The sequence below is a fragment of the Rattus norvegicus genome, chromosome 4 (assembly GCF_021556685.1).
Source record: "Rattus norvegicus strain SHRSP/BbbUtx chromosome 4, alternate assembly SHRSP_T2T, whole genome shotgun sequence".
In the NCBI taxonomy this organism is placed as follows: Eukaryota; Metazoa; Chordata; class Mammalia; order Rodentia; family Muridae; genus Rattus; species Rattus norvegicus.
In genome coordinates this window covers 110,900,406-110,923,879 of record NC_141537.1, presented here as the reverse complement: position 1 = coordinate 110,923,879, position 23,474 = coordinate 110,900,406, and the positions used below count along the sequence as shown (strand labels likewise).

Sequence of the window (23,474 nt, the reverse complement as noted above, 5' to 3'; positions counted from 1 at the left end):
GGGCACAGTAATAATGTCTCTGAGTTCTTATCTTGATACTTATTTATTATTGCATCTAGCAACCCTCATCAAAGAGGCTCCTTATGTAATGGGTGGTAATTTATGCAAAGATCCACAAATGTCCAAAGTGCAGAAAACACAAAACTATGGAGTGCTCAGCCCTTAATGGAACATCTCTATCAGTTCCTTCTCCCAAAAATCAGGCATCATCATGCAATCAGGGAGTAGGGGGGAATATAAGAGTCAGAAGTAGTGTACATCTGCATCAAAACAGTAATTTCTAGGTTGGACATAACATTGCTACTACATACATAAAATTGCAAGGGTTGTGACTACATGCACATGGACTGTATAAGATCAAGCTACCAAGATCCCAGAAGGGGTAGAGAGGAGATCATCAAGTCCCATCTCTAGATGAGAAGAAGTTGTTGACAATTGATTGCTGCTGGGTGAGATAGAATGAGCTTTCTTCAAGGATGTGGTCACTAAGAAACTATGTTCTTGTAGATCACCCAACACCTTTGAACATATAGGCAGCATTAAGTACACTCATAGGTTCTAAAACCAAACAAACAAAGAACATGTGAAGGAAAAGAGAGCATGAGAGGCGAAAGTGATGGATGGTATAGGGAGGGAATTGGAAGGTTGGGATGGATCTGATCAGAACATGCTACATACATGTATGATGTTCCCAAATAGTAACACTTTTTTTGTAAACTACTTTACAAATGGGAAAACTGAGTGATTTAAACCAAGGGACAGTTTTTGTAGAAAATTTCATCTGAAAGCTCACATTTCAACATGGCGGCCACTAGCTTTGTATACATCTATTTAAACTTGCCATTTGAATTAAGTTTTGGTAGTTATTATACCCATTGTATTCTCACATGGGCAGTGTCAGTTAACTCTGTTCAATTGTACAAATGTTCTACATTTTTATTGATGCAATAAGTCCCACTGGATAGCTCCTTATATCCTCTCATTTAAAACCAATTGTACTGTTCTTCAGCATGTCTTACTGAAACTCGTGGCAGAAGTAAACATTTCTCCCAGCAACACTTACTGTAATTCTATACAAACCTTTTGAAAGAAACCCATTTTTGCATTCCAAAGCTGTACCCGGGCACATTAAAGCATATTATAATGTCAGTGTGTTTAAATTATCCACACAGGATCCATAATTACCATGTTAGGTCTTTTAATGCACATGTCCCTTAATTTTGTATTTTTCTTAAAAATGCCCAATTTGAATTTGCACTTAACCATAAATAATAGAGTGCGTAGCTCACACATATCAATGAGAATCGCCCTTAGAAGTGTAAGATTGCTTGCTTAATACCAAGGAATGCTTTGGAAATCATCAAATCCCTTGACAGATGCATGCTGCCACAGGATTTATTTTCTTCTGCTCATAGCTAAAATAGCATCCATTGCATTTTGCCATTTAACAAAATTGGAGACGAAGGTTATAGCAAAGTGATTTACAAATAGCGATTGCATTTCCCAGCTTACCTATTTCCATAAATAAGTCCAGAAATTTCATCTAAATTTTAACATCAGGTCCAGCAATATCGATATTTGTCTCTACAGTAATAATACAAGAATGTGTCAGCCATTGATCTCACTAGATGACAGAAATTGTCTCATGCCTTGGCATTCATATTTTTCTTTTCCATTTTGACTTTACCCAATTGGCACAAGGAGCAAATGTTTATAGGCTATGATTTCAGTAGAATTGAATGCCCACCACCATCTGCTTCATTAATGACAGGTGCCTGGAATCCCATTATTAAAAGTCTTTGTTCACTAATCTCAGGGACAAGTGATAAAAAAAAAGGCATGGTGGTGGTACAGACATGAGGACTAAGACAGTTCGCAGACAGTTTATGCTACACCATAATGGAATTTTCCTATTTTGCTATTCTTTCTTCCTAATAAGTCAAAAACACCTCTTCATTGGCATACTGTTTATTACAGTTGGTATTTCGGATAGGAGATAAGGTAGGTGTTTCTAGGTACACATTTAGAAAAGTGGTGAGATGAATATTGATGAAAACGATATAGAGACATAAAGTGATAACTTTGGGGATGAGCATGAAGGGACAACATTAAAAAGAAAACTAAAGATGTTTGAATCTACGTTAACTATTCAAGAAAGAAGCTTCCATTGGTCCCACTAAAATATAACAGAAACTATAGCATACCCTGGATAAAGAGTCTAAGAATCATTCACCAGGGCCATCATCAATGGGACACGGGTATAGAAGAGTTTGTGACACGAGTATATTAGTAGTCTTTCTGCTGTCAATACAGAGACTGGGCTGCAAATCTGATCTCAAGAAAGGAACGTCTAATAGTAAATCAAGTGAAGGGAACTTCAAATGTCAGAAGAAAGTGATCTTGAGGATGAAAACCTGCAAAGCCATTCTAGTTGCTCGGCTTAGCCTCTTCAGTCACTCACTCGATGTTGAAGATGCAGAGACTGTTCCTTATGACCTTTCTCTAACCCAAAAGGTCACAGAGAACATACACCCTTTTCATCTTTATGTGGTTAGCCATAACTTTTGCTGCTGTATCCATTTTTAGCTCAATTATTTTATATTATTCTGTCTAGTTACCCAGTTTATTTCCTGGTGTGTTGGGTCTTATCTCTACAATCTTCTAGATCTCTAGATGACTTCTTTTTACACCTTCAATCCAATACAATATAATAAGAGCCAAACTGAGGGACCTGGGTTATAGTCTTCCGAGTATACTCTACCCCATCAGTGTTTTTAAGAATTGCTTTGCTATGATTGAAATGAGATTGCTTTGATTCTGCCTAGGAAACATCTAATAAAGTCATTTTCTTCCTTCTAAACATCTTGTTAATAATTCATTTTTGAGTGTACATGCATATGTTTATATGTGCATAGCTATGTGCATTGAGTTATCTGTGGAGGCCAGAAGAGGGTGTTGGGTCCCATGAAGCTGGAGATACAGGTGGTTGTAAGCTGGCTCTTGTAGATGCTGTGACCTAAACTCAAGAGCTCTTAACTACTGAACTTGTTCTCCAGGTCTATCATTTTCAATGTGATCCTGGAAATTAGAATATTTAAGCTGTAATTTTTCTTTCTTAATTTTATAGTTAATTTCCACATATTCTGATATATACTTATGCATGTATAACTGTGGCAAAGTGTCAAACTCAGAATATTGGTTATGTTGCACATTGTATATGCTTGGCCCAAGGGAAGTGGCACTATTAGGAGGTGAGGTATTATTGGAGGAGGCATGACCTTCTTGGAAGTGTGTCACTGTGGGAAGAGGGCTTTGAGTATCTATGCTCAAGATCTGCCAAGTGCTAAAGCGATCCTCCTCTTGGCTGCCTTCAGACCAAAATGTAGAACCCCTGCCTATTCCAGTACCATGTCTGCTGCCTCTTGCCATTCTTCCTGACATGTTAATAATGGATTGAATCTCTGAAACTGTAAGCTAGTCCCTGTTAAGTATTTTCCTTCATACAAGTTACCTTGGTCATGGTGTCTCTTCACAGCAATGGAAACTCAAAGACAGTCTTATATAACTCTGCGGACTTATTCCAGTTTCCCCATTTGAGAAATTAGTGTTGAAGCAGCTGGAGCCAGATGTCATATAGCAGTAATAGAATTTGCCTAGGGGAGCGTGGTTCCTGGCTTATTAATAATCTCATCTTCTAAGAGTAGTGTCTGGTATTATTTTATACCATGTGTGTTGTATCTCAGCTACTTCCCACTAACATCCCCATCACTCTCAGGGGGTGGGGGGACCCTCTTGCCTAGGAAGTGGTTATGTGAATAGCTTGGGTAGGCACACATAAAGCTCTTGTCCAGTGGCATCATCCACTGGAATGTGTGTTTGATTCCTGTGTGGAGCAGCAGATGGTAGTAGGTGGCTAGGAATGGGGGTGGTCTCTTCAAAGCCTGTGGGCCAGCGACAGCTGTACTCCTGCCTCTTGCCAATTTTTCTCCCACGGTACCTACTTGGTGGCTTTGCCGCACCCAGGTGTGCTGTAAGCTTAGTGACTCATTACAGGACACTGCAGCAAACTCTTCCTCATGTAATCACAATGCATGGAGACTAATTGATGTATTTCACAACATCTTTTATCATGTTTTTGCCTTCCTTAGAAGGCCCTTTTGGAGCTCAATTCTAAGAAGTAAAGAGAACAGGGTTATGTTAAAGACAACAAGAAAAAGAGGTTTAATGGTTAAATTTCTCAACAGTGTCCCAGTTCGGAATGAGGATGGGGATGGGAGAAGGTGTATATTCTAAAATGTGCTCCAGCACAGATTGGGATATTTCCAAAGCCCTCTGTTACCTTTTAGGATCAAGAAGGAAATATTTGTCTAGCTCTGTCGTCTTCTGCAGGGTACCCAAGGCTTAGGACACTGTTCCCAAAGGCTCACTTCTTGATACCACTCACAGTCTCTGACAGTCTTCATTGACACTTCTCCTCATTCCTCACTAATTCGTAGAAGAGCAGTGTAGATGGCACAACTTTAACAAATGTGTTGTCTTTGAACACATTCAGAAAATAAAATAGACATTAGGGGAGAGAATGAAAAGGGAAACACATAGAGGGAATGAGAAAGAACTGAGAATAAGGCTGTATTGAATTTAAGATGCTGCAATAGAGTAATGGTAATTTATAAACAACAAGAATTAATTCCTCAGAGTTTGGGGAATGTAAAGCCCAGGGTGATATCTTGGGTATTTGTTCTGGCAAAGCCCTTTCTGTCATGTACTCCCCATGTGGAAGGGAGAAGGTAAAGTAACCAGATGCTATGTGAAAGCTTATTTTATAATACTTTGGATTGCAGTCACAGAAAAAGGAATCCTCAAGGCTCAATCACTTTCTAAAAGCATAATATCATAGCAGCATCATACTGGAAATGCATGCATTTTTCAGGGAGCATAATGAAGCTAGTGCTATTGCATACACTGACAGAGAGTAGGTCTTAGATCTGATATAGGGCAAGGTACTGAGATAGCAACTTAAGCAGACTTTGCTAATAAGGCTCTGGCTTAAGACATGAGGCTTGCAATGCCCAGAGAGATTCTTCAGCCCTTGTGGATGATTGTTACCCTGGTACATAGACAGAAATGACATGTAAAGAAGGATAGTGTGCATTTTGATGACAGCATAAAACAGGGGAAGCTGAAGGCCTCTAGAACCGCACAACCTCTTCTGAGGATGGTGAGAGATCTGAAGGAAGAATCTGGGTAATGGGTGCAATTGGTGAAAACCAGGCAGAATCAGGAGGCTGAGCTGGTAGATATTCCAAGAAGGATGAGGCAAAAGGTTGTCTGATTTCCTTTTGTGACAAGAAGAAACTTACCAGAGTATCTGCTTCAGGTCAGTGTTATCTCTAGTTTGTGTACCACTTAACCAGATCCTTTCTCATAAAACCAGACTGAGTTTCCAATTGTCTAAAATGGGGGATTGCCTGTCCCAGGGAAACATGTAGGATCCTGGGGTCAGTGCAAACCCAACCCAATATCTGACATTTGCTTTTCTGGGCTTTTCTAATGCTGAGAGAGTTGTAATGACAGCCCTTGTGGTAAAGGTTGTTTGTGCCTATGGCAAACACGGCTGTGTACAGTATCCTGAATCCTAAATGCAAGCACACTCTGGCATAGTTTTCAATTAATTAAAGCCCAAAATAGAAAGGATTGGTCATCAGGTGGACGGGTATGGAATGCAACCAGGGATAAAGATAGCTAAGTCGATTCCTGCTTCTTTTTGTGATATTTTAAAAAGTTAGGGTCCTGTCAGATATGGATTTCGTGTTACTTGACATCATTTTGATTTCAAAATGTCAAAGCCATGCTACCAAGAAGTTAAATGACTTGCCAATGGGCCCAGACCATCTGATTTTTCCCAGGTTTTCTTACAGATCCTTATTTAGAACTCAACCTCCAATTAGAGTCAAAACCTCCCATTTTCAAATGACAAGAACAAAATTCAGAAGCTGTAGAAAGATAAATCTCAGAAAGATTCTAATTTCTTACACGTACTCTGCCATCTCAATTCCTATAAAATGAAAATTTATATTCCCAAGAATAATCCCATGCTGTCTTATAAATCACTGGAGAAAGATTTAATTTCATTCAGGTCCATTAGGTGTATTTATTGTTCTCTGAATCATTGGTACAGGATACAGATGACAATCCTTAGAAGGCCAGAATATCACAATAAAAAATCCATTTTCTAGCCTTTTTATGGTCACCAGTGACTACTATACTAGTCTAGGGCCAAACACTGATAAGAAAACCAGTAAGGTTGCTTGGAATGCAGGGGTTCTAGGCTCTAACACTTTCCTTGAAAATGATGGGTTTCCAAGAATGGTTTTAAGTAGCTAAGTGTACTCCTGGGAGTGAGGTGGTGAAAAGCAGTAGTGTAAGAAACCACTGCCTGGTTAAGTCAGCAACATTATTTGGCTCTTGAATGGTGGACTATGCATTAAATGCCTGGATCTGATGTGGTGCTGTTGGGAATTAGTAAAACCTTTAGGGGTTTGAAAGTAATACAAGACAGTTTATTGGGTATGTGCCCTTGAAGGGAATATCAGAACATGTTCACTCATTTTCGTTTTTTGAACCCATATTCATCCTCTGATGTGCATTTGATCATAATATACCAAGTCACCAAAATCCAAAGCAGGCATTGACTGAAAATGTAAAAAGTTGATTTTAATGGGTGTACTAGTTATTTTTCTATTCCTGTGATAAAACACAATGGCCAAGGCAACTTATAACAGTTGGGCTTATGTTTCCACAGGATTAGAATCTATGAGAGAGGGTAAAATTAAGGTACAGGTGGCCAAAGCAGCAGCTGAGAACTCTTATCTGATCCACTAGCAGGAGGCAGAGAGCACCCTCAAAAGTGTGACAAGTCTCTGGAAACCTTAAAATCGACTTCCAGTGACGCACCTCCTCCAAGAAGGCCATAGCTTCTAATTTTTCCCCAATAGTTTATCAACTGGAACCAAGTATTCAAACATATGAGTTGATATGATCTCTCAAACCACGTCATGTACTCATGTTGAGCAGTGATGGAAATATGAGTAGCAGACTCAGTAAGACCTCACAAATGCAATGCACACTCAGACGTTAGCAAGTTCCATCACTTCTTCGCTGTGCTGGAACTCAAGCTTTTATCATGTTACTTAGATATTTTTCAGTATTGTTCTTTATCATTCAGACAAATGGAAGTAGGATTTCTTTCCTTCCATTCCAAATTCATTCAACTTCATTATGGTATCTCCATCCTTTTTAACATCACAAATGGGCTTGTGTATAAGTACTGTATGCCTGTGTGCTCCTCAATGGCCTTCTATTCATAAAGGAAAATTCTTGGGCTAGGAAAATAGCTCAGCAGATAAAGTGCAGGAGAATAATTTTGATCATCACAACTCACATTTTAAGAAAAGCCAGTCATGATGGAATGTGCTTATAATTTGAGTTTTGTAAGGGAAAGCAAAGGTGGACAGGTCTTTGGATATCATTGGCCAGCCAGCCTGGTCTACTTGGCCAGTTCAAGACCAATGAAGGAACCTGTCTCAAAATTTAAAAATAAAAATAAAAAAGTAGATGGGGCCTGAGAAATGACATGTATGCATAAATACACATACACACACATGCCTGAACATACACACTCATGTATCTGTACACACATGTACATAGGCACATCAAGACTCATGCACCAGCACATACATAGACACACACATACATACACATTCATGCACATACATACACATGAACACACATGAACACACATGAACATGCATATACATACATGGCAATCAGATAATTATGGGCAATCTTTTTATCAAGCATATGGTGACTATTGGTACTTTTCCCACTTGTATTTTTATATTAATTTATTATAATTAAAACATTTAAAACTAATTAACAATGTTCTTTATGAGGTATTCAAATATCAACTTGAAGTAAAATATTCCTGTCAGATTTTCTTAGAGTCCTGTGAGCTGCGTTTGAATTAACATTGTTAGCAACAAGGGAAGTTTTGACTCGCTTAGCCAGATTCATTACCCAAGAAGCCAAGGGTTGCCCTGATGCTTTCATCAGGCCCATAAACCAAGCCTTGCAAAATTGACTGTGAAATGTAAGACCCAAGTGTATCACTTTGACTAATATAACTAATATTGACAGGAAAGTGATGTCTTCCAGAGAAACCATGAATCAGATACTCACCCTTCCTACTGGGTCCACAATCCATCTTCATTCTTTATTCTTCCTGTTCAGGTACCATGAACCCCTCTGTTTCTATTCCTCCTAGATCTCTTTGCCTTCTCCAAACTATTAGGCTAGGCTTTCTCATTTTTGTTTGTTGTGGTTTTCTTTGTGCTTTTCAGTTTCTTACCTATCATGTATACTATAGGCACTAAACTGGCTCAGGCTAGTTATGGTAGTACGCGCTAGTAGGATTTTCTGAAAGGTGTGGAGGCTGGAGGATCATGAGTTCTGGCCTGGCCTACACATTTTAGCCAGTCAGTGGTGGTAGTGGTACCTTTAATCCCAGCACAAGAGAGGCAGAGGCAGGCAGATCTCTGAATCTGAGGGAGCTCTGATCAAAAGAGTAAGTTCCAGGTCTGCTGGGACTACATAGTGATACCCTGTCTCGACACCCTCTTAGCCCCCAAAATGGCTCAGAATATAGAAAAGATACTATTTTCTCCACATACCTTCCTGCTGATAGAATGAAGAGCTCAATCACCTATTTTTTTCACCAGAGCTTATTAAGACACTGAATGAATCCCAGACCACAGTGTTAATGTGATGAAGAAAAATGTTGGGACAGAATTCAGTCAGGCTTCAGTTATGTTTTAGCAGAGCCTCCGAAATTTTGCTCTGACTTATGTGACAGTCTCTTCCAAATCACTGTTTTTGAGCCAGACGAAAATTGGCATACCTCTGTACTATAATTTTTGGAGTATCACACACTTCAATTCAGATAACTACAGTCTTAAACAACTCAGCTGTGTACAGGTAAACAAACACCATAGACTTCCCTTAAGAATATGTAATTTACAATAAATTGAACACTCAGATAAACTTTGGAAGAGATATTCACATAGCAGACATATCTACTCTCCAAAGGATTAACTAAGTATTTTCTGGGTTCTCTAACACATTCAGGTGTCTATTTATAAGACTGACAGTTTAAGATTGACAGCTACTATGGAAGTTCAGGGCAAAAGGGAACTTTGGAAGTCACTCCTAGTGAGGATTATCTCTGAAAATATAAGTCCAACCTTCCCCGTAAAAAAAATATCATGTTCCTAAATAATTTTGAAATCCAAATCTCTCCTATAAAGTCAAACGACTCTTTGATGATAAAGACTCTTTTCTGTCAGTGGAATATTGGGTTTCTATAGGATGAGAAGACTAAATCTGGGAAAACATCATATCATGAAAAAATAGAGAGCATCTCTCTCCTCTGGCTCCCGTGAAATAGAGAGATGTGTTTATAAAGTGTATGGTACTGGTGTCATGCCAGTTAATACTGAAATGCCAAGATTTCTTTATGATGGTTAGTTGCAAATGCCAACATGACACAACCTAGAATCGCCTAGGAAGAAAGTCTCCATAAGGGGCTGTTGACATTGTATTGATCTATAAGCATGCCTGATTTGGGAGATTATCTTGGTTTCGTTAATTGGCATGAGGAAACCCAGACTGGACATTAGCAGCACCATTCCCTGCTTTGGAGTTCTGGACTGCATAAGAATAGAAAAAGATAGCTAAGTACTAAACATGCATGCATTGTTCTCTACTCTTGACTGTGCATGTGATTTGGCTAACTGTTCCAAAACCCTACCTTGACTTCCTCACAGTGATTTACCCTACGCTGGAATTGTGAGGTTAAAACAATGCCAGCAAAAGATAAACTCAAAATTTTTCTCCCCAAGTTGTTGTTAGTGCATTTAGTCACACCAACAGAAATGAAACTAGAACACCCAACCCCACCCTGCTTAGGTTCAACAATGTGCTATAGCCAACAAGATGGACAAGATCTCTCAGGCAAAACTTTGTCTTCAAAGTCTCGCTTTCCTTTCAGATACAGTAAGAACATGAGGGCAAATTTCTTCCAATGGCTGCTTTGAATTGTCAATAACTCAGGCTTTATCGGCACATTGCATCTGTTTCTGGGAGAAATTTTTCATGTAAGAATTAAATTAAAAGAAGAAAGCTCAAAGCTTTGGAGGATCTCCCCTGGCAAATGTTTTAAATCTGACTGGCCTATCACGGGACCTCAGTGAATGTTCCCTGGCCAGTAGTGGAAGACCGTCCCTTTAGATAGGAGTCCACTAGCATATGAATCACAGCCTTGCTATTTCAAAATAATGCTAGTTAAATCTTATCAGCAAGCAGTATGTTGGTGTATAATTACTTATCATTACTGTGATACATCATTTGAAAAAGTATTTCCCAACTGCTCCTCTTTCCTTTATGAATGTATTATTCATATCTACATAAATAACTGCTCGCTGAATTCATTTTAAAGAAATCCATTGACTCTAGTAAATTATTAGACACATGTAACTGTCACTCAGGCAATAATCTGGAAATGCCCTGCTAAGGATTTCTGGAAACTCAGTCCGTGGATGAAAGATGAACAAAACACCATCCCATCTGCTACCAAACTGATGGCATCAAATGATTTAGGATTTAATTACAGAACTGACTACATTTTCAAGATGTGATTTCCAAAGGCCAAATATTTTTATTTCAATCCCTGTTTGTGTGTTTTATCCAAGGGACATCAGTAGTATTTGTAAATCTCAGGCCTAGAATCTGATAGCTTTGGGCCATACAGGCTCCATATGTTAGGAGTCAGGCTGAGGAAAAAGGCAGAAAAGGGAAATTACAATGCTTGCCGTCTTCTCCCCTTTCTGTACTCTCTCTCTTCAACTTCATCTTGCTAGCTGTAAACATCTCCATGTCTGTTCATATACAAATAGAGATTTCAAGATAGTGGTATTGAATCTCATATTAGTACTAATTGTTTCGAGTACACAATATTGAACCATGCTTATACTAAATAGTTATCCAAATTATCTGGTTCTTAAGTTTAACTTGATAGTTTGAATTTGTGTTTATTAAGTACACTGAGGAAAGCTACAGGACAACTTTGTGCTAAGCCATTTGTTTGAAAGGTAGAGTCAGGGCTGTTGAGCTGGCTCAGCAGATAAATTAGCATGCCACCAAGGGTAACACAGAAGTTTGATCCCTAAGGTTCACATATAGAAGCAGAGCACCAGCTCTGGAGTTCTTCTTTGATGGCATCACATTAACCATGACACATACACCTACATATACTTACATAAAATAAGTACATGGAATAAAATTTAAATATAAATGGATAGTCTAATTAAGATGGTGACTTCTTTTTTTTAATTTATTTATAAATACACTGTAGCTGTCTTCAGACACACGAGAAGAGGGCATCAGATCTCATAACATATGGTTGCGAGCCACCATGTGGTTGCTGGAATTTGAACTCAGGACCACTTGAAGAGCAGTCAGTGCTCTTAACCTCTGAGCCACCTCTCCAGCCCAAGATAGTGACTTCTAAGAAACAAAAAGGAGGAGTTAATTTGGGGGAAGTTGGTAAGAGGAATATGGATGAATATAATCAACCTGTATTATATGAAATTCTCAAAGAATTATTGTCTTTTTTTTTAAGAAACAGAAGTCTAGGAGGGTAGAACCTCTTTATTGTACCTAAGTTTGCAATATGGTGTATTTGTGTGTATATGTCTCTGTATGCGTATTGTATGTAGGAGTGCCCATTCAAGCTAGAAGAGGGCGTTGTGTCCCCTGAATTGGAGTTCCAGGGCATTCTGAGCTTCTTGATGTGGGTTCTAGAATCTAAACTCAAGTCATCCTGAAAATTAGTAAGGACTTTAAACTGTTAAGATATCGCAGGTCATGGGTTTATCTTCATACTTCCTAAGAACCTCTCCCTATGACTTGCAGAGGTGTTGATTTGGTTGAACCCTCTCCCAAAGTAAAAGAAGCAAAATGTGCTGTTTCAATAGTAGGTCTTTTGTTAGTGATGCCCCAAGAGGAGGAAGTCATCAACCTGCTTATGGTCAGGATTGATAACAATGGTCAAGCCTGGTCATTACATGTTGTCAATGTAGGAGAAAAATGCATCCTTCATTTTAATCCTTTGCATGATTAAAGTCATTTAGATACCATTCAATTTAATTAAAAGCTTTTATGATTTAATTTTAGTGAGGGGAGAATGATCAGTCATTAAAATGGTGGCTGAGTGATATTTTTTATTATTACAGTAGATAATAGGAAAAGGCCTTTGAGATCAATCCTTTTTTAAAAAGTAATCATTAAAATGTGTTATCTATAATGAAAAAGGAGTTGTTGATATTGTTAATTAATAACTGGTGAATTAGAACAGAACCTGAACTTAGTTTTCTCAGTAACTCTGCAGAGAATTTGAGTCCATTATTCTGTTTATGAAGATTTAGGAGGGGAGTAAAGAAAGAGGAGTATAGGGGAGGAGAGATATGAAAGAGAAAATAAGAAGTGATAAGTAGAAGGTGGGAGGGAGAATGTAGGAAGTTCAGGGAAGTCAGGTACATAATGTCTAGGGCAGAGGGAATAAAAATACAGTTTGGTTCTCAAGTAAAACTAATCAGTTAAAGAAAAAATGCATGAATAACCATTATGGCCTTTCATAACAATCAACAAAGAGAATGAATTTATTTAAATTCATTTTCCTTTTATTTTTAAATTAATAATTGATAGTCTAAATTGGGTGCCATATGCTTCTCTGGTATAAATTTTATTTGACCTGTTTTTCATTTCTCATCAGCAATATTATTAGGATGTTAAATCCTAACTTGATAATAGATGAGAAAACTGTAGGCAATTCATGTTGAGAATTTTTTCTTTAAAAGGTAATAAAGAAGGAAGAAGAAGGAGAAAGGGAAGAAGAGACTGGGACAAAGAAAGAGAGGGGAGGCTATTCTCAGTGAATGTATTTTTCATACAACTTGTTGATTTTTCTATGATCCAGGGAAAAATAGTTTCAAGCCAACTGTACATTAGCGTGGCTGTTTATAAATCCTAACATACATTATTTCCCCTTCAATTGCAAGATTGAAGCCCTATTTTTATACTAATTTTAGAATAGACACAAGTTGAGACAAAAATTCTTTGTGAAGAATGCTGCAGGCTAGGCTGGTTACCTAATTGGGCCCAGTGAACACAAACTCTGTGCAAACCTGATACACCTGTTGAATCTCATAGTTGTTGATGAGATTACCATCTCACAGAGTCAACGTCTGACCTGCACACACATGTGCTCATGCACACACACACACATACACATCACACACAGTAACAATACTAATAAGTAAAATACATAGAATCGACAGAAGATCTCAATGTCATTCATACACATAACCCATTTATTAGCTCGATAATTCTTACATGACATTAAAATAAGGGGAAATGCTATTTTCATTTAAAAAAGACACAAACTCAACTACAAATAAGTTTCATCAAGAAGAAAGAGGAATGAGTTTCTTACAAGAAAAGGGAGGACAGGGGCTGGGGATTTAGCTCAGTGGTAGAGCGCTTACCTAGGAAGCGCAAGGCCCTGGGTTCGGTCCCCAGCTCCGAAAAAAAAAAAAAGAACCAAAAAAAAAAAAAAAAAAAAAAAAAAGAAAAGGGAGGACAATGAAAGGGGTGAGGAAAAATAACAGTAATTTCCAGGTATCTGGTGAGTTGCACAGTTAGTCGTGTGCATTGTTTAGAATGAAAGATTGGTGGCACAGCTCAGTTCATACATAAAAACAATTGATTGCTAGAAAGAATTATGAGAGGGTTGTTGGTAAACAGTAAGTCTTACTCAGGAAGTCCTCAGAGGAGGAACAGTCATAGCCTGGGGTTCTGTAAGCAGGTTTTTACAGAAGCTTTTAATGTCTGGAAGGCAGAGGTTGCAGTGGCACCTCTGACATAAACTATAGCCCAGCCTATCAAATCAGTCTCCAAAACACACAGATAAGTTTTGCTTTCTCTTCAGGAAACTAACGCTGTCTTAATTTTTATTTCCATAAAAACTGTGTGAAAATGTTGCCGTTATCACAATGACCTCAACTGAAACATTTGGTAGAACTTAACAACTCCAAGAACTCACTGAAAATTGAAATATTTACAACTTGATTTGAGGCAAGGAGTAGGGCTCAACAGGTAAGAGCACTGGCTCCTCTTCTAGAGGACACTCATTTAACGCTGAGCTCATAAACTGTAACTCACAAGAGCTCTGCAACCACAGTTCAAGGGAATCTAATGCCATCGTCTGAGTTCTACAGGCACCCAGGATACATGTGGTATCCAGACATCCAATCAGACTAAACAAGGAAACCCAGAATAAAAATATATAAATAAGTAAATTGATTCTATGCACATTATAGAAGTAGCACCTGTCATCGCAACACCTAGAAAGTTGAGTCAAGAAAATCCCAAGTTGAAGACTACCATGTACTGTATGATGAGACCTGCCTGAACACAGACACACACAGACACAGACACACACACACACACACACACACACACACACACACACACACACACCCTCAAAACAATTCAAATGAGTAAGATCAGAGGAAAGACCAGTACAGAATAGAAATGTGAAACTTTTTATAGGCTATTAATGAGATCTGGATATATCCATGACCCCGGGATGGTCCATCTAAAAGTCAGTTGACTAACTAGAAAGCTCTATAGGTACTTGGTATCCAGAGTTTGTACCAAAGTTTTCTCACATAAAAGTGATTAAATAGCTAGCCACACTGTTTAGTTCTGTCTCCATTCTTCTTCCCTAGTTCTAGGCTCCTGATCCTTTGATTGGTCTTTGTTTGCTTATTTGATTTGTGTGGTTTTGTTTGTTTGGTTTTTTTTTTTTTTAGTTAATTATAGTTTGTCTATATGATACTGGCTGTCTTGGAAGTCAATATATAGACCAGACTGGACTAAAACTCATCAAAATCCCTCTGCTGGGTTTAAGGGCATATTAACACCATGACTGTCAGACGATTGATCTTTCTAATGAATAGTCCCCATCCAGAATCTGGAGTCAACCGAGACTACGCTATCATCATATCAAAGGTAGAGAAATCTGGGAGACATCTGCACTGAGCAGCTGTAGAAGATCTCCTTGAGGGAATTAGCCTTGGTAGTCTTGGGCTTACATGGCCTAGGTGACCATAGGGAGACCTTTAGGTCAGCATTGCAATATTCCACAGCGGCCAAGTGTTATAGAGAGCAAGTGTGTAGGCTTGTGCTGAAAGCTGATTCTTCTGCTGCCCCCTTCGCTGACACACGCTGAGCACTATCTCCAGGGCACGTACCAGCCTGATGCACGGATTACCACTTGCTGCCCAGGCTCTGCTTTTCCCACTGCTGATAGACAAACCATTTTCACTTTTTCATCTGTTTAATGAGAGCATAACTTTTGATGTTTAAAGGTATCTTTCCAACTGTGGTATCATATACAGTTTTACAATGCTATTTCTTTTTTCTTTCCTTTTAAACTCACCTGCCTTTTCCTTTGGCACTTTGCTCCACGTTTCTTGCTTTGATGCCATCTGCCAATGGGGGTGGGGGGAATAGAATATTGATTGAACAGAAAAGTTACATGAATGAAGTTGATCTTTGCAAGCAAGGCCTTGTCATAATACTGAGATTTTTCCCTTACTGACTATGATAGAAGGATAAAAACTGGGGATCACAATCCAGATTCCCTCCCTGAGAGATTTACACAATGCAAATAGGAAACTGAAGGGAAGAGTGATAGCCCAATGAGTAAAGCCTGTTTCTTGGCCAGACTACCTGAATTTGATCCCCAGGACATACATGCTTGAAAAAGAATTAACTCCTGAAAGTTGTTCACTCACCACCACACTGGTAACACACACCCCTTTGTCTCTCTTCTGTCACTGTCTCTGTCTCTGTCTCTGTCTCTCTCTTTCTCTCTGACACACACACACACGCACACACACACACATGCACACACGTGACAGACAGAGGGAGGAAGTGAAGGAGGGAGAGACAGGGAGAGATTGTACTTAAAAACATTAAATTCAAAAATGAAACCTGGAGAATGCTCAGCCCTAAGTCCTACACTGAAGCTCTAGCTTCTCAAGTTTCTCGCTTGTACATATTGTCTAATGGTCTTTCTGGGGACTAGAGAGAGGGCTCCATGCACAAAGGTACTTGCTGCCAAGCCTACTTGAGTCCAATCCCCATATAGTAGAAGGGGAGCAGTAGTACCTCCCATAAAATGACCTCTGATGTCTATGCACATGCATTCCCAAATGTAAAAATCAACAAAGTTCTTAAATTTGGAGACGAGCATCCTTTGATACAGAATTCTGTACACCTTTGAGCCCTGTACTTCGAGTTTCTCAGCTGTTTTAATGTATGCACCAGTGTATGAGATTCAATGGCATATATGTCTATACAAGTCAAGGTGACTGACATTGCCTTTTCCCCACTTCACCCACTTGTTGATCTAATCCAATATAAATATATATGGTAGCTATATGTTCTTTATAATGATAGAGCACCAAACAATAACAAATGATTATGAGCAAGATCAGGCCAAATAGCAAACACTGATAAAATCCAGAAGTTTCTCATGACTCAAAAGTCTTTAGTTGTGGACTTGTCTTGGTGTTCTATTACTATGAAGAGATACCATGACTAAAACAACTCTTACAAAAGAAAGCATTTCATTGGAGCTTGCTTACAGCTTTAGAGCGTTAGTCCATTATCATGTTGGGAAGTGGGCATGGTACTGGAGTACTAACTGAGAACTTTACATCCTGATCCTCTTGTGGATCAAGTAGAACAGGACAATTGGCCTGGTGTGGGCTTTTAAATCTTCAAAGCCATCCACAGCAACACATCTCCTTCAAAAAAAAACCAAATATATTTTAACAAGAACACATCAAATACTTCCCAAACAGTTCATTAACTAGAAACTAAGCCTGCCAATATATGATCCTAGTGAGGGTGTGTTCATTCAAGCAACAACTTGTCTGGAAAGAGTCTCTTGTTGTAGCAGAGGATCTGGGTCCAATTCCCAACACCCTCTTTATGGCCCATAACCATCCCTAACTTCTAGGGGTTCGTTCTTCTAAATTCAAATGCACATGATACAATGATATACATACATACATTCAGGGAAGACACTGGTACACATAAATGTTAACAATTAAGACTTTGGCTGTGTTAAATATGTCATTGGGGTTAGGTACAAACATTTTGCTTCAAATTAAGGCACTTCTAACTGTTATCTTTTACTCTCTTGCCTGTCTACTTTCCTAGAGTGGTCAGTCAGTTACTGTAGATTCAAAAATCAACTTGAGCTCTAAAGTCACAGGTAATACAATTCAAACTCATGCACCTGCCCTTAGCTTGAAGGTGTCCACTTAGAGGATGCTTTCAGTCCAGGGCCACTTAGTCTGTCCATGGGGATTTCCAATCCTTGAACTTTATTGACCTGTTTCTCTCCTTCCTTACTTTTCACTTCCTGAAGCAGAGAATATATTTTGATTGGCAAATGGCTCTCCCCCATTTCTGAAAGGCATTGTATGAACATAGAGCTCTGCTTGTTTCCTTTGTTAAGCTGCTTTTATACCTTGAAATGTTTCTTTCTGTGATACTTAAGGGAACACCATTTCATACCACCTCCTCAGGAGAGGCATAAAAAACACTATTGGCTATTTGCTGAAATGCCACCTCTTGGCTCCATTGATCTGAAGGAATTTGGGATCCCCAAGGAGAACAAAGATTAATTATCCATTCAGACACATCCCTGCACACCTACTCCAGATCTGTGATTTTTAAGGCAGTGTGTATTGCCAAGTTCCAGGCCAGCCTTAGGAGCTTTTCATAAATTCATATAGTTTGAGTTATACAGATAATTCATATAATTCAAATGAGGTCATCCTCATATACAGAGCCAAGGGCCAACTTCTGAATGAGTAGTAATCAAACCTTTTAGACCTCCATATCAGTTTCTGAGGATCCAAAGAATGAGAATGCCTGCTCTAAAATATGTAAGCTGGGCCAATGAGGTAGTTCGGCAGGCAGAGGTATTTGCATGAAGACTTGATAACCTAAGTTCCTGGATCTCATAAGATGTCAAGAGAGAACCAATTCACTGGCAACATCCATGTAGGACCTAAGTGTGTGTGCACATGTGTGTGAGCACACACACACACACACACACACACACACACACACCAAAATAAGAAAATAAAAATGTACAACATATTGTCAAGAAGACAAAGCCTAAGAATAAGAGAGAACATGGGCTTTAATCACCAATAGATACTACTAAGTAGCTTATTTAATAAGTTCTTTTATAAGCCATATATATTGGTATGTTTGTGGATATAGAGAATCATAGAATAAACAATGAGATAGACTAGCCTTGTAATACCACCCAGAAAGTAAGCCCAGAGCCCAAGGAGATGACTCAGTGGGTAAAGTCTGCAGTGAAAGCATTATTCCTTGAGTTTGTCACCAGCACTCATGTAAAAGCTGAGAGTAGCAGCATGTAGCTGCAACTTCAACACTGGAAGAAGGAGTGAGACAGACAGCTCTAAGGTGGCTTGCTGGCTCTTAGCCTCAATCCACTGCAGGTAATAGTTTACCATGGACCAAGGTAAATATGTCATCCCTTTTAATAGTTTCTGTCAGGTGCCTCTTCACAGTAATAGATAGGGAAGTGACTAGCAGAGTGGGTGAGGGAAGTCCTATTTTGGTGGATTTGCTGCAGTGGGAAAAATATCAATGGTGACATGTGCATTTGTTGCGTCTGAGAGAAGCTGTGAACCGTATTCATGTGTCATGTCAAAAAAGGAGGGTGGATTTCTGGGTACTGCTTGTCGTGACCATAAAGTGAGATGAAGAACTCGAGGAAAACAGAAGGGAAAAATGTATTAGTCAGTTTTTTATTACTGCAATGAAATACCAGAGGCAGGTGTCTTTAGATATAGAGAAACTTATTGTTTATTTTCTCTAGTACAGTAAGAAACCTTTTTATGAGTGATGAGTGTAGACATCTAAATAGTCTGACTTAGGAGGGGGTGACATTACCTGTTTCCTGACAATAGCACAGGAGGAGCGTGAGTATGCCAATATGTATCTTTGTACTGTCAACATATAAATCTATTGGAATTCAAGTACAGGGCCTCCAACCTAATATCATAGGACATAGTTTAATTGCTTCCCAAAAGTCCTGGATAAACACAATTAGGTTAATTTTCCACCTTGTTTATATGATAAACATGAAGCTTTGGGAGTTAAGGCTGGAGAGATGGCTCAGCAGTTAGAGGTCCTCTTAGAAATAACTCATGTAGTTCCTAGAACCCAGATAAGGTGCCTCATAATGATATGCAATTCCAGCTCCAGGGGGTCCAATGGCCTCTTCTGTACTATAGAGACACCTGCATGGATGTGTGCACACGTGAATACACGTGCGCACGCGCACGTGCGCGCGCGCACACACACACACACACACACACACACACAGCTTTAAAAATTATCTGTAATTTTAAAAAGAAAATAACACAGTGGAGAAAATGTGCAATAGAGCCCTCATACTTTATACCTTGCTGATGAGAATATAAATTAGCTCAATGATTTGGAAAGTAGAATAACAATTTTTTAAAATGCCTAACATAAGAGTTGGAGAGATGGCTCAGTGGTTAAGAACACTGACTGCTCTTGCAGAGGTCCTGAGTTCAATTTCTAGCAACCACATGGTGGCTCACAACAATCGGTAGTGGGATTTGATGTCCTCTTCTGATGTATCTGAAGACAGCTACAGTGTACTCATATACATAACATAAATAATTACAAAAAATGGCTACCATAAAATTACCCTATACCCCAGCCCTTCTACTTCTAGATATAAAAATAAGAGAAATAATCTGAACATATGAAATGTATTCACAAACATCGAGAGCCCTGGTCATTATTCAGAAGAGCCAGTATCCATCAAAGATACGACTGAATAAGCAGTATGTTCATGGTACAATGTGCATGCTATGGTTCAAAGTCCATGCTACACTGTAGATAAACATGAAAACCTGCTAGGCAAAAGAAGTCAGATAAAAAGCTGCATATTGTGTGATTCCCCCTACATAAAATGTGTAGAAAGGGAAAATGAAGAAACTAGAAGATTATAAATTGCAGGGAATGAAAACCATACAAGTTGAGAGTGACTCTCTTTCCATTCTCATCCCTCTCAACCAAACAATGGTTTGGGTCATCACATACTGGCTCAGAACCGACTTACCTTCCACATGCCCATTCCCTGTGTCTTCACGATCTCCTAAAGTCAAAAAGATTTGATGTTGCAAGCTATGTTTGGGCACTAGATGATTTTTTTAATGGATACTTGAGATCAGCATCTTTAGGAGACCTCATATCTCATGGTGGGCCCTGTTTGCAACTTCAAAATTCCCTATGTTTCCACAACAGTCTCTTGATTTCAGAAGACCTTCTTCAAATCATTTGTTCTAGATGATGTAGCAACACCTTCCAGTAGTTCCTTCTTTCCATGTGGGATACCTCAGGGCTCCTGTTTTCATTCTGAGTTTGAATGCAGGGAGAGAGTATAGGAGTGATTAGTTGTTTTCTCTGTAGCAGCATGAGTTACAGATGTGGGATATATTAGAGAAAGGGAGCAAAATTAGCTTCGAGATTGTCCTGCTGATTAAGTATCTACTTATGAAAAATCAAGTCATCCCACACTGTTGTACACCTCGCTGGTATGCTTGGCTGGGGCTTCCCATTCTTTTGCCTGCCTTCACGTCATTGTACATTGTGAATTATTCTTTTGAGAAACATTCTATTTCCATTTTACATGTCACATCATACCTACCTCTGGACATCTTGTTTCTCAATCCTCTTCAACTTCCCATCCATTTCATGAGCTAAGAAAAATCCTCTGTCTTTACTGTCTTTAGAATAACTACGTATATAGAATAGTGCCTGGGAGAGATAACGAATTCTTCTCCACCTTGGGTTTCCATTGCATGTATGAACCTTATACTGTCCTATTGTTCTCTAAGCCTTTGAAAGCAAGGCCACTCTTTCTCTATTTGTAGCACCTATGGCACCTAGAGACTAACTGAACTGAATTGATAAAGTTGATTTGTCCATTGACCATGAGTATATAATGTGACATAAAATATATCAACATGAAGGGCTAGAAAGGTGTCTAAGCAGTTCAAAGGACTGGCTGCTCTTATTTGCTACTGTTAACTCAGGGTCTTCCAGAGGACCCTCATTTGATCACCAACATCCACATGGAGGCTCACAGCCATCTGTAACTCCAGGCACTAAGTATCCAATACCTTCTTCTGGCCTCTGTGGGTATAAAATATATGCATTGTATACAAACATATACACACAGGCAAGATACCAATATACGTATTTTAATTAAATATACAACACACACACACCCCCCACACACACACACAGGGTGAGGGTGGCTCAGTCAGGAAAGTGCTTGGCAGAGAAGCATTTGTACATGAGTTTGATCTTCCTGAGCTGCAAGCATGATGTTACATTTCTGAAATCCCAGAACTGGGGAAATAAAGACAGTAGGATCACAAGCGTTTTCTGGCCAGCCAGTCCATCTAAATCAGGTTGAGTAAAAGACTCTATCTCAAAACTAAGAGGAAAAATCAACAGAGGACGACAGCTGCTGAATCGTATTGACCTTTGATGTGTACATGCACACACACACACACACACACACACACACACACACACACGGACACATATACATGAACACATGCACACAGTATATGCGTTTATATTGTACATATATACTTATTCATAATACATGAGTGAAGTAATGGCATCGTGTACACAACATGGAAAGATGTCCTGGTGCACTCTAAATTAGTGGCTGCTAAGGGTTGTAACTGTTTTAACACTTTCTCCTGGTGAGAGACAGGACCACAGTAAACACGAGTCTTGGGAAAGCCATTAAAGGTAGTTTTAGAACTTCAGTAAACGTTGAGTCATCATGAAAATTTGAATGAATATAAAATAGAAGAGATTACATAAAAGGTGTGAACATGAGGAGAGTGGTAGAAATAACAGGCACTTGGTTGTTTAGAAATTCTTGAACTGACCCATAATAGGTTCATGGACTTTTAAACAACTTTAATCCAACATAATTATAAACAAAATATAAAATTCCATCTAGTAAGGTCCATACACTAAGTATCATTCTGTTATAAATAACATTGAAACAACATTTACTGTATATAATTAAAACAAGTTTGTGGTCAGTTAAGTTTGGTAACAGATATGAGGATGATGTCAAAAATTTTGGTGTGAATACTCATGATACTAATTAAATGCTAGTGTGTTGTTAGAATATGCAAAATGCAGTAATTTTAAGTCTACTTCCAAAACGGAAATAGTGAACCATTCTAAAGTAACAGATTTTGGAGTTGTTTGTTCTAATCCACACAACTTGTGTACAGATCTCTAGACATTTTGTGTTTCAAAGTCAAATAATCTTTGATTCCTTATGGCCCCGAAGGCAATGGTCATGCAAACATGACAAAGAAAGCACACAAATGCGTGTTTAACTTGCCCTACTTGAGAAGCATGAAAGAATCGGTATGAATCAGCTTAGAGTTCAGTGCACTGTAAAGCTACTCTATTTATCTAGTGACCACTGCATTTGAGGGCACAGATAAATGGGCCTAAGTAATTGTTTTCTTAGTTAAGCAGTTAATTACCATCTCAGGGTCCAATTCAGAACTGGAAGCATCTTCTCTCTGTAGTCCCTGTTTATGTTTTAAGAGGAAAAAATATCACAACCTGGTTTTCTCCCTTTGTTGAGTGTCCCATAGAAGGAACATTTTCCCAAAGGTGGGAGAAACAACAGCAATACACCCTTCCTCATCACGGGATTGAAAGCTCATAGTGACCATGGCAAGTCTATGTCTGTTCTTAGAAAGCTGCTTCGGGACATCACATTGATCACAGTAACCAGTTTTCTGACAAATCACTGCTTAAAAGGGGGCAAAATAGTAGGGGGCAAAAAAATGATCCCTTGGCATTTTATCTCATTTTTATTAACATTCTTTAATATTTATCACAGTTGTGTTTTATGAGGCAAGCTGTTAGTGGAAGCACTGAAGTACAGAGAAGATACCAGAATTTCTCTGGGGATAGTACCTTTAGTCTCATTTTACAAACAGAAACTGGTGATAACAGATGTGCTTCCAAGATCTGGCAGTCGATAAAACATTAAGGTAAAAACCAAAATCTTCAAAGCCCCATCGAACATATACTAAGATAGCACGGCTCTGGTCTGGCCCAGATTCCTCAGGCTGTTTGCAGAACTT

The 23,474-nt window shown here is 38.8% G+C and overlaps 1 protein-coding gene across 6 annotated transcripts in view; it reads left to right on the top strand.

The window, feature by feature from the left end:
* Positions 1–23,474, top strand: part of Ctnna2 (catenin alpha 2) — a 1,149,154-nt gene that overhangs the window by 702,592 nt on the left and 423,088 nt on the right. The window lies entirely within an intron of this gene.